The sequence below is a fragment of the Mesoplodon mirus genome (genome assembly GCF_964341445.2).
Source record: "Mesoplodon mirus genome assembly, chromosome: 10".
Lineage (NCBI taxonomy): Eukaryota > Metazoa > Chordata > Mammalia > Artiodactyla > Ziphiidae > Mesoplodon > Mesoplodon mirus.
In genome coordinates this window covers 27,520,179-27,535,589 of record NC_138986.1, presented here as the reverse complement: position 1 = coordinate 27,535,589, position 15,411 = coordinate 27,520,179, and the positions used below count along the sequence as shown (strand labels likewise).

At 39.6% G+C, this 15,411-nt stretch overlaps 1 protein-coding gene across 1 annotated transcript in view; it reads left to right on the top strand.

Moving 5' to 3' along the window:
- PDE7B (phosphodiesterase 7B) overlaps positions 1-15,411 on the top strand; it is a gene marked incomplete at both ends in the record, with an annotated part of 216,074 nt that overhangs the window by 98,671 nt on the left and 101,992 nt on the right. The gene's annotated exons all lie outside the window — the stretch shown is intronic.

Genomic DNA, 15,411 nt, shown 5'->3' with positions numbered 1-15,411 from the left:
GCACTTCCCAACCGAGCCAGAATGAGGAGCCCTGAGATCCCTGTGGTCGACTGTTTCCCAAGTATTCCAAACCCACGCCTGGACCAAGAAGCTCCAGGAATCTCATCAGAAACCTTGACCCCAGGAGGTTTCTAGTTAGATTTCCAAACCAGAGAGGTTTGGAAAAGACTGCCTTGAACCTTCGACCCACTCATGGCTTACCCCTCTGTATTTCAGATTCAGGCACTCACCTAAGAGTACTAACTCCTTTCACTATACCTGCATAGTTAATGTGCCATTTGCACTGTAAGAAACTTGGCTGAGGAAGTCAACATGGTTCAGTTTACCAACCAATAAATATATTGAAAATAACCAATGAAAACAAAATTACAGAGGCTGTTTTGTAGCTGAGCTGCCATGGTCTCTGCAGCCAACCTTCACCTTCACCTCAGCATTTCTCAAAGTTTACAATCACTAAAGCATCAGAAAGCTTGGACAAGAGGAAAAGTAAGATGGGGCGGGGAGGGGGAAGCCACACAAATACATATAAAATAAAGCTGAATTCCAAAGTATTAGGTATTTTATTTTCAAAGTACTAGAGAGGAAAAGAGAGAAAGTTCATTCCACTTTAATTACAGAAACACCAAGAAATGATACTTCTCTGGGCCTCAGTTTTCTCATCAGGAAAATGGTGTTCAGAATACATCATCTCCATATTTTAAGATTAAATGAGATGAGTTTATGACAGTGCCTTATAAGGTGCACAGCACAGTAAGAACTAAATAGGTATCAACTTCTTTCCTTAGTTTCCATTGATATTTTTCATTAATTTCCGGTCACTCAACAAATATTTTCTGAACAACGATTATGCAGCAAGCACTATAATTGGTTCTGAATATACATTGGCGAACACAACAAATATAGTTCCTGCCCTCGTGGAAGCCACAATCTAATGAGGAAAACAGAAAATAAGTAAGGAAGGGGGAGGGTGGGCAAGAGACAGGGAGAGAGACAGACAGATCGAAATTGTCATCAGTGCTATGAAGGGATTGAACAAGGTTCACAGATAGGAAATAGCAGGGGAGGAGGGGACCTGATTAGATAGCTCAAAGCATTAGCTGATGCTTGAATTTTGTTGCTTTATTTTTCCACTGATCTTAAGAAAGAAAAAAAATGTCTTCCAAAAACTTATCCGTTTTAGCATAAGTTTCACAGTGCCACGTTACCCTTTGGAAAGACTGTGACCGACTGGTAGGACAAAGTATTTCAGACAGAAGCTAGACCACTGAAGACTTTTCTGGGCATGGATAGTCCGGCTAGCTTTCATTTTGTCATTACATTTCCTCTTCTGAGAAAGGTCACAGGAGAGGTTTTGACAGGGTGATGCTATTGACATTTGGAATCCTGACTTTCTTGATCCTTTTCAGTTGAGCTGTAGGGCAGCATGTGCAGTGGAACCTGGCCCGGTTGCTATGGTGGATAACGTCTTGACAACAGACATGGGTCAGGTGTCCATTTTGGATTTTCGGGCTTGTCAGCAGCTCTTGATAAAGCTGGTCATGTGGTTTTTATTGGCTCACCTGTACCTTCTGATAGGAACAGCTAAGAGCCACTCAGCTCACCCTCCTCTTTTTGGAGAAGTCCCAGGGAGTAGTGTTGCTTGTGGCTGGTCTGCTCTGAGAACAATGTTGGTTCTTACGTCACTTTGGCCTACTCTTCTGGTTAAAGTGCGTTAACGGAATATCTGAGGTGGCAGTGTCAATAGGGGCAGCTGCCCTTAAATCTGCGTTCCATTTCACAATCCAGGTCACTGTTGCCCTGTTCCTATCCCACAATATCACACAACTAGGGCCACAACCGAGGATCTCCATCTGAATGATGTTGAGGAGGGTGTACGTAACTCAAAGCATGTTGCTGAGTGCCTCTCTATACCAGGCATTGTGGTAGGTCTTGGGACAACATATATTAAAGACATCCCCCATTTTATGTAAAGAATGTGATTGGGTTAAATAAAGGTGAAAATTTTCTTTCCTGAGTCCCAAGATAAGGGCATCTGTATTAGCTTGCTAGGGCTGCCCTAACAAAGTACCACAGACCAGGTAGCTTAAACCATAGGAATTTATTTTCTCACAGTTCTGGAGGCTAGAAGTCCAAAGTATCTGCAGGGTTGGTTTCTCCTGAGGCCTCTCTCCTTGGCTGGTAGATGGTCATTCTCTCCACATGATCATCCCTCTGTGCCTGTCTGTGTCCAAATTTTCTCTTCTTATCAGGACACCATCATATTGGACTAGGATCCACCCTAAGGTTCTTACTTTAACTTAATTACCATTTTTTTTTTAAACCTCTAAAATTTATTTTGAAAATAAAAACACTTCTACTGTATAATGTTTTAAATGTTAAATATTTGAATATTTTACTAACTATTAGGTTCAGTTTTGAAAGTTTTTAATATAAGATGTTACTAATGGTAGGAAATTCAGTCAGATTAATTTAGAGAATTTTTCATCTTAACTACTAGCAGAAATTTAAGAAGATATTTCATTGCATCTGCGGTATTCAAACTAAGGATAAAAATTTAACATTCATTTAACATTGAAGTTTTTTCTTTTATTTGAAAAATACCCTAACCACTACTTTCTTCATTTCTTAGTAAGCATTTGCAAAGTCATATTAAATCTAACATAAGCTACTGGATATATTTTAAAATCGGTAGAACAATAAAACTTTAATATATTTTCCAACATGAAAAGCAAAATCTTATTTCTATATAAAATTTAATACAAAGGATTCTTTTTTATTTTTTTTAACATAAATAATCTTTATTTCTGAATAAGGAATATAAGAATTAGAACTTCTTGATATCAAACATCAGTCCATTTTAAGAAAGCTATCACAATCTAGATATTTCAAAGAGTTAAATGAAAATGACAAACTGAATAAGAAAACTTCCTTTATATAATTTTCAAAAGTAAACTTACAATTAAATGTTAAAGAATTTGAGATGATTAATCTCTTTGTAGTAACTCTCCTGTGTATCTCAAAATGTATTTCTTTACAATATTTTTTATTACTTTATTTTTTGTAATTTTTATTGAGGCATAATTGACATATAACATTATATTAGTTTCAGTTTTGCCATGCAATGATTTGATATTTGTATACATTGCAAAATGATCTCTTCAATAAGTCTAGTTAACAGCTATCACCATACATAGTTATGAAACTGTTTTATCTTATGATAAGAACCTTTAAGGTCTACTTTCCAGAATATTTTTTTTTTTTTGCCTTATAACAAATTTAATCAGTTATACATATACATATGTTTCCATATCCCCTCCCTTTTGCGTCTCCCTCCCACCCTCCCTATCCCACCCCTCCAGGCGGTCACAAAGCACCGAGCTGATCTCCCTGTGCTATGCGGCTGCTTCCCACTAGCTATCTACCTTACGTTTGGTAGTCTATTAATTACCGTTTTAAAGACCGTATCTCCAAATACAGTCACATTCTGTGGTACTGGGAATTAGGATTTTAATATATGAAATTGAAGAGGGGGGGCACAATTCAGCCCATATCAGCATCTTTATAGCCACATATAGTATAAATCTAGAAATAAATCACCAAAGTGTATCAGAGTATAAGTGGCCATGGGTGATGATCATTTAAATCTTTCTAGCTAAGAATCTCAACCTATTTTCTAAAACCTTGTTATAAAAGTAAAATGCAAACAGAAAAAAATGACATTTCACCAGAAATTCCATATGTGAATCAAATGAAAACTTTTACTCCCCACATGCTACCCAATAGACCTAATTCCTTGGTAGAGGATCCATTCCCGCCCCATTCCAATGACAAAAAGAAATTTGGGAAAACTAGGTTTCTTTCCTCTACATGAGATCATTCAGTTGTTAACTGTAACGAGGGAAAAGTTCTGAAACAACTTCACAAATCAAAGACTTGGATCGACTTTTTGTTAATGAATAAAATGTTTTCAAGCCATGGTCTCCCTCAGTCTAATGTCTCTGATTCTCCTCTCCTGAGTGCTTCTCTTTAGCCACAGCAAAAGCATATTTTAGACTCTTTTAAACTTGAATTGTTCAAAACATTAAAGCACTGGAGGAATCAGAAAATTATCTTGGTGTTCTCTGACAGCTGCAATATCATGTAAATTATTACTAATGTGCCAGGATTACAGGCACATTAGTAATAATTTACATGATGTTGCAGCTGTGCCAGGATTACAAAGCATTGGGCAAAGTGAAAGACCCACCCGCTTGAGATTCTCACAAAAAGGAAAGTGTGTTGAACTGTATTGCTTAGAGCTGTTGATGACTTCTCCTTTTTGTACATAATAAATGAGATATTTTAGAGCTGGCACAAAGCTGTGACACACTCATGACCACGATGCTTCTCACTGTCCCACATTATTAAGACTATAATAATGCATATGATTTAACTCAAATTGGAATGATTAAAGAACAGAAAGCGTGGGGGAGAAGGATTTATAAGAGTGCTAATTCCTGGGCTTCCCTGGTGGCGCAGTGGTTGAGAGTCTGCCTGCTGATGCAGGGGACACAAGTTCGTGCCCTGGTCTGGGAAGATCCCACATTCCGCAGAGCGGCTGGGCCCGTGAGCCATGGCCACTGAGCCTGCGCATCCGGAGCCTGTGCTCCGCAACGGGAGAGGCCACAACAGTGAGAGGCCCGCGTACCACAAAAAAAAAAAAAAAAAAAAAAAAAAAGAATGCCTTTCTAACATTTAGCCAAGACCACTCATCCTTCACAACATCTTTGACTTAAGGAAAATAGTCAGGAGTGCCCACCTGACAACTCTTAGGATCAGACATTAACGCCTCCTGCACCCACCCCGGAAAGATCCTATCTAGTCCACACCTAACTGATTCCCTGAAAAACCTCAATGTTAAAGTAGACGTGGGTATCTGAGCATCCCAGCTCCAGATGAGTGACGATACTGCAAGGGTATCCCAGAATTCCAATGATGGTGAAAAACTTTAAATACCCTAAAAAAAAAAAAAAAAGCTAGTATCTGAAGGAGACAAAAGGAAAAAGAATCTCTTTGGTTTTTTGATTAGCAAGAGGGACACACAACTTTGTGTGTGAAAACCTACCCCAACTCCTAAATAGCCTTCTTTTGGTCAGTTTAAATCATATCATAAGAGGTAGCTGAATTTATGTTTAAAAAGTACATATACATTTTAGACTAAATAATGTTGAAAGATGTACACTATACATTCTTATAAAACAGCCTTAAAATTTTTTTTAATTATACATGTTTATTGCAGCTATTTTTTAAAAAACAGAAAAATACGAAGTAAAAAATAGCCCAAATGCTATCACCCAGGAAAACCTATTTTGTTAATACCTTTCCAGACATCTCTATATGAACACACATGCAATTTTATACAAATGGGGCCATGCCCTTCATACTGTTGTCTAACTGAGAGACTTCTATACTCTTAACAGGTAGATAAACTTCCATCAGGCATGGTAGTACCCTGGCTTTTTTCTCCTTTTTATTTTTTAAAATGTTTTTTCTGGGGTGAGGGTACTTCCCTCAGTCTCCTGCACATTTTATTTTTTTACGTTTTTTACAGTAGGTCCTTGTTGGTTATCTATTTTAAATATAGCAGTGTGTACATGTCAATCCCAAACTCCCAATCTATCCCTCCCCGACACCCTTCCCCGCTGGTAACCGTAAGTTCATTCTCTAAGTCTGTGAGTCTCTTTCCGTTTTGTAAATAAGTTCATTTGTAGCATTTTTTTAGTTTCTGCATATCAACAATATCATATGATATTTGTCTTTCTCTGTCTGCTTATTTCACTCAATATGATAATCTCCAGGTCCATCCATGTTGTGCAAATGGCATTATTTCATTCTTTTTAATGGCTGAGTAATATTCCATTGTATATATGTACCATATCTTGTCCATCGACAGATGAATGGATAAAGAAGACGTGTTCTCCTTTTTAAAAACCCTCCTTTTGCATGCTCAGTGTATCTGTTTTACACATTAATACCATATCTTGAAACTGCGTTGTCCAATACAGTAGTCACTAGCCATGTGTGACTACTTAAATTGAAATTAATGAAAATTCAATAAAGTTTAGAATTCAGTTTCTGAGTTACACTAAGCACACTTTGAGGGCTCAGTAGCCACATATGGCTACACTATTGGACAAGACTGAATAGTTTCGTCATTGCAGAACATTCTATTGGAGAGTACTGTGTTGGAACCAGATGTTTTTCAGACACAGACCACTTAAGGGCTGAGATTTTATTGAAACACCTGAATTTTCCAAGAGCTCTGACTTTTGACTCTTGCCACCATGATGCAGGGTTAAATCCCACTGTAGAAGCCAGAAGTCACAACTCAGCAACCAGCCATTTGGATAAAGAAAGGCAAAGAGGAAGCCTTTCCCACCATTTCCAGTGATTTCTCAAAGATCCTGACTTCCAGTTGTTCTCGTGACCAGAATAACGCTCTTCATAACACTCTGCTCCATTGACTGAGATATCATGGCTCTTGTTCACTCAGAATGAGTATGAGAGGTTGAGGGTAGGTGCTGTCTGGTAGCTTGGGTCCCATCCTACTTCAGCGTGGGAAAATCACTCCAAATTTCAGAATATAAATAAAACAAGGACAGTTAATGAGCAGCAGGGTCTGGGAACTGGATCCAAACCAACCATCCACCTGAAGTTCCTCTAGATCTTACGCTATAACGATGAGGAAAAGAATAGAAGGGAAAAAAAACATGTGTTCAGTATCATGTTCTCAGGCTGAGCAAATAACCCCTACCCCTTCTTGGTCCCTGTGTCTCTAGGGAACATAATACACAGGCTTGTTCCAATAATTTGAGAAGATAAACTTTCAAATTTTCAAAACTTATATTCAGCTTGAATAAGCACCTAAAGTTACATGCTCTCCAGTCTCACACAAGCTCCCTTCTTAAATCTCTGGAGACTAAAAGTTTGGCAGTGAGAACAAACATTCTCACAGAAGGTTTCTTATCCTTCCTCCTTCCACTTAAATTTTAACTTCCTCCAAATGGCCTTTGGGATTTCATTTCAACACGTCTTCCCCCAGCCCTAATAGGAGTATGGAAATATGAGGAGAAAATAGTAGCATGAAAAGCGATTTTCAATTCTATAGGTTCCCCAAATGGCCCAGTTTGAGGTCTGTAGGAAGACTTGGAGTCATTTCTCATTTGATATGAACTGTCTTATCTCTGCTTAGGAGCCATTTGTGTTCAGTGATACCCATGTGACATGGAGGTCTTTCTCATCTCTGTATCCTAAGGAGAAGTCTTTGGAAGGGCTCTTGTCTTTACTTATTAATTTGTTCATTCCTTTGCTTAATAAACATTTATTGAGCAGTTGCTATGCACCAGGGAGAGAGCCAAGTGTCATTTTTACAAACATTAATAAGAAATGGCTCCTATCCTTAAGATGCTCTAAGGAAAAAGAGAAGTAAGATGTGATGAATGCTAAGAGGGAATACCGTACAGAGGAGAGGCACCAAAAATGGGGGAGGGGAGGGGGTCTAAGAAAGCTTCCTCCAGGAGGGGATGCTTGAACTGAGTCTTAAAGGATAGCTAAGAATTAGCCAAACAGTGAAGGTGGGAAGGACTATCCCAGCACAGTGAAGAAGGAGAATGGCACAGTGTTTGCAGAAGGGCACATAACGTGGTGAGGTTGGTACAATAAACCAATAAGGCTGGAGGTCAGACAGGGTCAGATGATGAGAGACCCTGTATTTCATTCTGAAAGTGATATAAAGCCATTGAAGGCTTTTAAGCATGGCAATGACAAGGGAGACTCATAATTTCAGAGAGATTTATGTGATGTGTTTGTAGGGGTTGGACTAAAAGGGGACACACATGAGAAGAGAGAGAGAGAGAGACACCATACTGATTGTGACTACAGTGCCTCAAACGAGAAATGAATGCTTAAATTAAGGGAGTATTGAAGGTCTAGAAAGTGCCCAGTGATATGATTTCAATGTTAGGAGGTAAAATTTTCAGGATCTGATAACCAGTTGGACAAATGGAAGGGAACTAGAATAGTTTCAAGGATAACTGAGTGATTATAAAATAAACTAGTCTTTTAAGAGTTGCTTTGAGGGAGGGGTGGCTATTATCAGAACATCTACACTGGCATCTGAAATATGAAATATATGAAACGTTCTTAAGGCAAGAAACAGAAGAAGAGCACATTTTGGATGTCCTATGCACATCACAACTGATTCTCATTATCCTTGAAAGCCTTGCCTCTCAGATTAGTGTTCTGTTTTCTAGACTTCAATGACTCTCAAAACAAAGAAATCTAAGACATCATTTGCTATGTGCAATATTTTTAATTTTGGCATCAACCTATATAAGACCCTTTCAGTTATTTCGTCAACAATGTTTACTGAAATTTATTCTGTGCTAAGAATTGTAAGTACAAGAGAAAATAGACCCTTTATTCAAATCGTTCTTTATCTCATTTTTATTTGTGTAGTTATTTGATTGTTTGTTAATATCTAGTTATTATCATCATACATTGGCACCGTGGTTCTCAAACTATAGCATGAATAAGAATCAGGTGGAGAGCTTGTTAAACTAATTTCCTAGGCCTTAATCCCAGAGATTATGATTCAGGAGGTCAGTCTGTGTAGGGTCCACAAATGTGCATTCCTAGCAACTTTATAGTTGCTACCAATATTGCTGGTCCAAGGACCACACTCTGAGCTTTGAGTGAGAGTAACTCTGATCCGTGAAGCGATGTAAGGTTTTCTTCCTGTGGTCCTAAACTATCCATAACATGGAATTGACTTCAATGGGAATTACATAGACCACAAAGTTGTCACACTGAGGCCTTAAGTGTTTATGGCCATCCCCTCACCACCCAGCTCTCGCCTCCTGTTCATCAGCTGTATTCCCCCTTAGGCATTGCTGTTGCTATTGGTCTGTAAGTTGCTGCAGTTATGGCTCTTGATGAGATCAAACAGTCCCAGCTGGAGAGACTTGAGAAATGGGAGCAAACGTTCCTCTGTCTGAACTTCTATCCTACCTGAGTTTAAAAGTCAAAGATCGGGCTTCCCTGGTGGCGCAGTGGTTGAGAGTCCACCTGCCGATGCAGGGGACGCGGGTTCGTGACCCGGTCCGGGAAGATCCCACATGCTGTGGAGCAGCTGGGCCCGTGAGCCATGGTCGCTGAGCCTGCGCTCCGCAACGGGAGAGGCCGCAACAGTGAGAGGCCTGCGTACTGCAAAAAAAAAAAAAAAAAAAAGTCAAAGATCAGTAAACCTGGAGAAAGTGGCAAGGTTTGCCAAATATTACCAGACACTGGAAGGGCTGCAGTGATCAGCTCAGGTCCAGTCATGCAGTTGTCTTAGACCACAAAAAAGATAAATGGGTAAGAACCTGTCTCACAGTATCATTGTGAATGTAATGGCTTGCCAAATGCCTCACTATGAATTTGTTTTCTTGTGAGTGGTTTCAAATTGTGGATCGCTTCTAGGTAGAGTTAATCTCCTTCTGTTTACTCATGATATTCAGAAGTTTTTCTGGTCTTTGCCCTTCAGATATATATCTTTCAGTCTCGCATACAGGAAAATCAAGCAAGAAATTATTGAGTAATTTGGGTATCAAGTGAAGAGAGAGCAATGGGAGTAGAAAGAAGGGACAAATTTAAAGAATATTATAAAGAAAATGGTAAAAGGCTTGGCTTCTTTGACAGGGGGGCTATATGGGATGAGACAAGGTAGTTGAAATGAACTCTCAGGTTTCCAGCTCTTTTGACCAGGAGAAGGATGGCATCAGTTACATAAATATAAAGATCGAGGAAGGATTGGTGTAGGTACAATGCTGAGTTCTGTCTTGGACATCCTGGTGATAGTGGGGCAATGAAGTGGAAGTGTTTGGAAATCGTTGGAAATCTAGGACTAGAGTTTGGATAAGAACAGTGACTTGGAGGATCCTGCTGGGACACCCCTACTTAGAAGTGAAAAACTGAAGCCCTGTCAATGAGGAGTTCACTGAGAGAGGGTCTGTGAAGAAACAGTGAGAGGATTGAGGACTGAACCCTAAACAGTCCTTCCAGAAGGTTCCAAATAAGTTCTTCTTGGATTTGATACCTTTGTGTATTTTCGGTTCGTGTTTTGGTTAAAAATGTAAATAGTGTTTCTGGAACACAGGATAGGGTAGCCTATGGATAGATACCCCGTACATCTGAGGGCGTGCACATGCCCACTTGCATATGTGCCCACCTGTCTAGAGAACAGGGCTTCATTTGCATGGTATAGAGGCTGACTTGGGGACACTTTCAGTCCTCTCAGAAAATCATAATAAAATAGTCTGAAATGGCATGCTAACGACTATTAAAATGTCTATAACTTTTCTCTTTTTTTCCATATCATTCATGCCATGTGATATTGATGTGGGGATACTTTTCAGCCACATTTGAAAAGCCTCCCCTGAAGTTGCAAACCCATGGTTTGGAAGAGAGTGTTTAAATAACTCAAAATATACAGTGTAAACAAGCTGGCCTTTTAGTATGAAGTGTACTAAATTAAAGAAACCAGATGCTTTGGTTGGCTTGGAACAGCTGGATTATGATTGGCTCTCCTTCACTAACCATTTTCTTTGGAGCCTCGTCATGTCCTTCTCCTCCTCCTCCTTTCTCCCTTCTTGCCCTCTTCCTCTGTCTTTCTCTCCCTTCCTCAGCTCCCCTGCTCTATCTGGTTTTTGTTTTCAGACAGCCATAAACTCATCAGACGCAGGAGACAAATCTCCCAAATATCAAACGGTTTCTGAAAATAGAGTTTGTGAACTTAAATTGTTTGCCTGTGCTCATAAAAACTTGCTTACTGGAAACCTGGTGTGAGAATCTGAATCACACCTTCAATCATAGTTCTTAATGTGAAGGACTTTTCTATGTACAATTTTGTTTGACTTAAAAATCAAACATTAAAATATTCCTCTTTCAATAGTACTAACTGGGACATTTTATAGAGTCTCTAGGAAGTCACTTCGATCCATACATTTTCAAGTTATTTATTCATATAAAGTCATGAAGCCTCAGAACCTTCTGAGAAAGAGAGTCAAACCCAAATATCCCAGTTCATTAAAAGTTAGATGAGGGCTTCCCTGGTGGCGCAGTGGTTAAGAGTCCGCCTGCCGATGCAGGGGACACGAGTTCGTGCCCCGGTCCGGGAAGATCCCACGTGCCACAGAGCAGTTGGGCCTGTGAGCCGTGGCCGCTGAGCCTGTGCGTCTGGAGCCTGTGCTCCACAACGGGAGAGGCCACAACAGTGAGAGGCCCGCGTACCGCAAAAAAAAAAAAAAAAAAAAAAAAATTTAGATGAACCTCAATGAAGTTGAGTGGTTTTCCTGACACAGAAGCTTTTACTGGCCAAATCTATGCTATCTCAAATCAATTGATGCCATGGGAAATTACTTAATATGGATTGAAATCCATTTACATATGAAATATCAAAAGAACTGTACCAAAAAAGTACTTTCAGCTTGAACTCTAGAGGTAAGATCTCCAAGAAGGGAAGGAAAGAACAAGGAAGAGAAATTTCGCAGCCTGAAAGATCAACACTATTTCCTCAATGATTAATTACCTTATAGTTGGGGGCAATTTCATGTTTCTGAGATTTAAGATAAACAACAGTAGTCTCTGTCAGAATGGATATTTATGGCTTAGCTAATAAAGGTGGTTGTGAAACATTTTGTAAGTATAAAGTGTTGTATAAGTATTAGGTGTAAAAAGCAATTGCCAGACACTGCCTCATAACTGTGAAATCTATCGTATTTCAATAGAACCTGGATTAGGGAATCTTTTTGTAGGCCAGGGCATCTAAAATGTACAAGTATTTATGTTCTCCCTTTAGGGAGAATTTTTTGTTATGCTTTAGTAAATCAAAGCCTGGGAATAATACTGGTTCCAGATAATCTGGGGACAAGGAGACACTAATTTCATTTTATTTCAAGGAGTGGAAAAAACACTCCACAAGTTCTCCATGCCCTCTTTTTCTCTCCAAAACACCCATCACCACCTCCCTTTCTCTCCACCCTCCTTTACCTTCTGGGTCTCAGCTCCAGGCCGGCTGATGGCTGGTCACTATGGCTTAGTTCTGGCACTTGCAGGAAAGCCAGGTGGAATGGGCAGGGCATATCCTGGAGATGATCGTTCCAGCATTTTTCCCACCCCAGTTAAGCCTGACGATAAATCTTTTCAAAAGTGCACTATTGTATTGAGACACGTTTCATAGGGTCTTAAAGTGGTAACTGATGCACCAAAGATATAGGACCTTTTTGTTGGTGAGCCTTTTATGTCACAGTCTGACTTCGCTTCCCAACTCTGAAACAGGAAAAGAAAAATCCTACCACTCTTTCCTGCCACATCATTCACTTCTCAGAAGCAGGAGGAAAAAAAAAAAAGAATTTTTCTTTTCATAGAAACTACACATAGAGAATAAGTCAGGAAATTCTTTTTTGTGTCTTGACTTTGCATTCTTAGGCCCAAAGTGCTGTCCTGGTACTAGTCTGTTTTGAAATTTATGGGGATTTGTGAAAAGCAAAGACAAAAACTTCTAAGCTGGTAGCCCAGCTGGTCTTGTTTTTGTAATACACGGGGAGGCTGGGTGTTCAGAGAAACAGCTCCCGCCTGGCTGACTTTGGGCTGCTGGACTCAATTAACATCCGCAGGCAGATCTGGAAATCTTGACTTTCATCAGGAGGATGCTGGTTATCCAGGGGATGCAGGGCTAAAGGCAAAGAATTGAGTTAAAGTGGTGGAAAGAAAAGTCAATATTGAAAAGTAAAATGAATTTATGAAGCTCTCACCCTTTTCCCAGAACAGCTCCCCACGTAATACTGGGAAGTGCATGTTAGGTGTTGTATTTACTGCGTGTCTTTGCCCACTTTAATCCCTGTTTTCACTGTACTCTACCTCGCTGGGCAGAGATGACAGAGTCTGACTGAGCTGCAGAGACCACACTGTGGACTCAGCAGTATTTTAGAATTCATGTCACCTGCAGGTGATTATTAAACTCTGAGCTTTGTAAGATTTTTGGAGTATTATCCACAAAATGTTTGCCCCAAATACCTTTATGGTGTTGCTTTATCGGCCAAGTTTTACAATCCCCTGCTAGGCTGTGGTTGCTTTCTTTCTTACATAGGTATTTTTTAATAATTGTCCAACAGACAGTTCTTTTGCAGCACTTCCTAATAGGCCCCATCAAGATGTGTTTGTGTCAGAAGAGACCTTTGCCAATTATTGTATTTTCTCTGTTGGATTGTATATCTGGGTAACTGGAGTTATAACTCCTGCACTTGGAGAATATTCTAGCACTCTGCACCACTCTGCATAGTCTGGACCTGTCTTGCATCTCCTCCTATGCTAGTATTCCTTTCCCTGCCTACATGCAACTTACACTTTCAGTATTCTAGTTCATTTCTTAATGACTTTTAAATATTCCCATACACTTCTGCTTTTCTCCTTCACTCTTCTTTTATTCCACTTTGGCCTCAAATTGAAACTTTTCCAAAAGGCACGTATCACAATATTAGTAAATATAGAAATCCAATTTCTCTTTTCCTGACCACAATAATTTACAGAAAGCTTGACACTGACCTGACTCTGAGCGTGCCTTTCACCCTAGGGTTATTTTTCATTGCACCCCCTTTGACTGAGGGTTGAAGGTGCATGTATTTTACTCAGAAGAAAAAGCGTAAAATGGGAAGTACTGTTATTAGAGACACTTAGCGACAGCTTGAGAACGTCAGCAGCTAAAGCTGTGTGCAAGCAGCACCAAGGTGGATGCAGCAGCTGCTTTAGGAGAATATTGAGAAGCCAGCTGTTATTCCCATTGGCAAGGGAATGTGCCAGTCACCATCCAAGCTGCAGGAAGGCTGGGCCAAGTTCTGAGGGAAAGAGCGCCTTCCCATGCCAACTAGAACGGGGCCCTATCGTTTCTATGTGTCAAAATTATAGCAGTTACTTATGTCCTTTCCTTTCTTTAATCACCCATTCTTCCTTCACAGATTGGAATGAGAAAGAGAGGATACTGAAGAGGGAAACATCTTTCTCTTTCATTTTACATTGTTATAACAAATAATTTTACGGTTTACATATTGATTATAGCCTGGCTGGCATCTTTGGTTGATGAAGGGTGCAGATATAAGCAAACACAGTGAACTTCAAAGGGTGACTAATGCACCAGCCCATATGGGTCAATACATTTTCTCAAGCTCACTAGCTGGGAACCAGAAATTTTGGCTAACAAAAAGCAGTACTTTGAAATTTTCCTAAGAAACTTCTTTTTTACCTCCAAGCAGAGAGGAAAAAGGACATTTTCCTTTAAGTTTGTTTACCACAAAGTAGGAAGAGCAAGAGATATTTTCCCCACATTTTATTCAGGCTTGGAATTTAAGTCAATTCTGTAAAAATGAAACCTAGTTAACTTTCACTTTGGCTGTATGTAAGCAGTTCTTTGAGATCCGAAGCATTAACTTAGACAAACAATTAGAAAGTAATAACTCCATGTCCCTCCTTTTCAATATGTCTAAGGCACGCAAAGCTTCCTAATTAAATAGCATAGTCTTCTCCAAAAGGGTGGTAAAAAAGAATGCTCATACATACATATGTCCCTTTGAGAAATATATATGTATGCATATTCCCAGTTTGAGGGCAATTTGTTCTCATAGGCCTGTTTAGATTGTAATGCAGTGTAGATGTGCAGCAAGTGAAGTTATGTTCTACAACTGAAATTGGTAAATCTTTTGCTCTTAGAACTATCTCAGAAAATCAAATAAATAAGTAAGTAAAACGATTATACTTTCCATGGTTTCAACAAGTCAATCCCGGTGGGAGGAAGTCTTTTCTCTAAATCACATAAGGAAGAGCGGACCATTCCTGTGGAGTAATCCATCCTATTGCCAGCATACCAGTATCCACACAACTTGAAGTTCAATGTTATTCTGATTTCTTTTACCAGGATAGCTTCAAACCAAGCAAGTAGGCTGCTAAAGAACATTCCTGAAAATTGGACAGAATAGAGATAGGAGCAGACGGAGATAGGTGTAGTGAAAGCTTAGGACAGGAGATGAAGACGTGGGTTTTTAGCATGTTGTCACATGTCCTATACATGTACTATAGGTGTTATGAATCTCATCGTGCTGGAGGGAGAAGAGACTGCTTCCTAATGCGGGAGTGAAGCAGGATGACCTTCTCTAGAGAGAGACTGCAGAGAACCTCTCTTTGTATTAGGAGAGGAAACAAGAGAAGCTGGTTCAAAATTTCACAAACACTGAAGGTGTGCCGTCTCTGCCGGGTGTCCCTCACTCAGGGAGACCATAATCTATGTGAGGCGAAAAGGCAGGGACACACTAAAAGTTTTCAAAGCACAATAATGCAAGACAACAT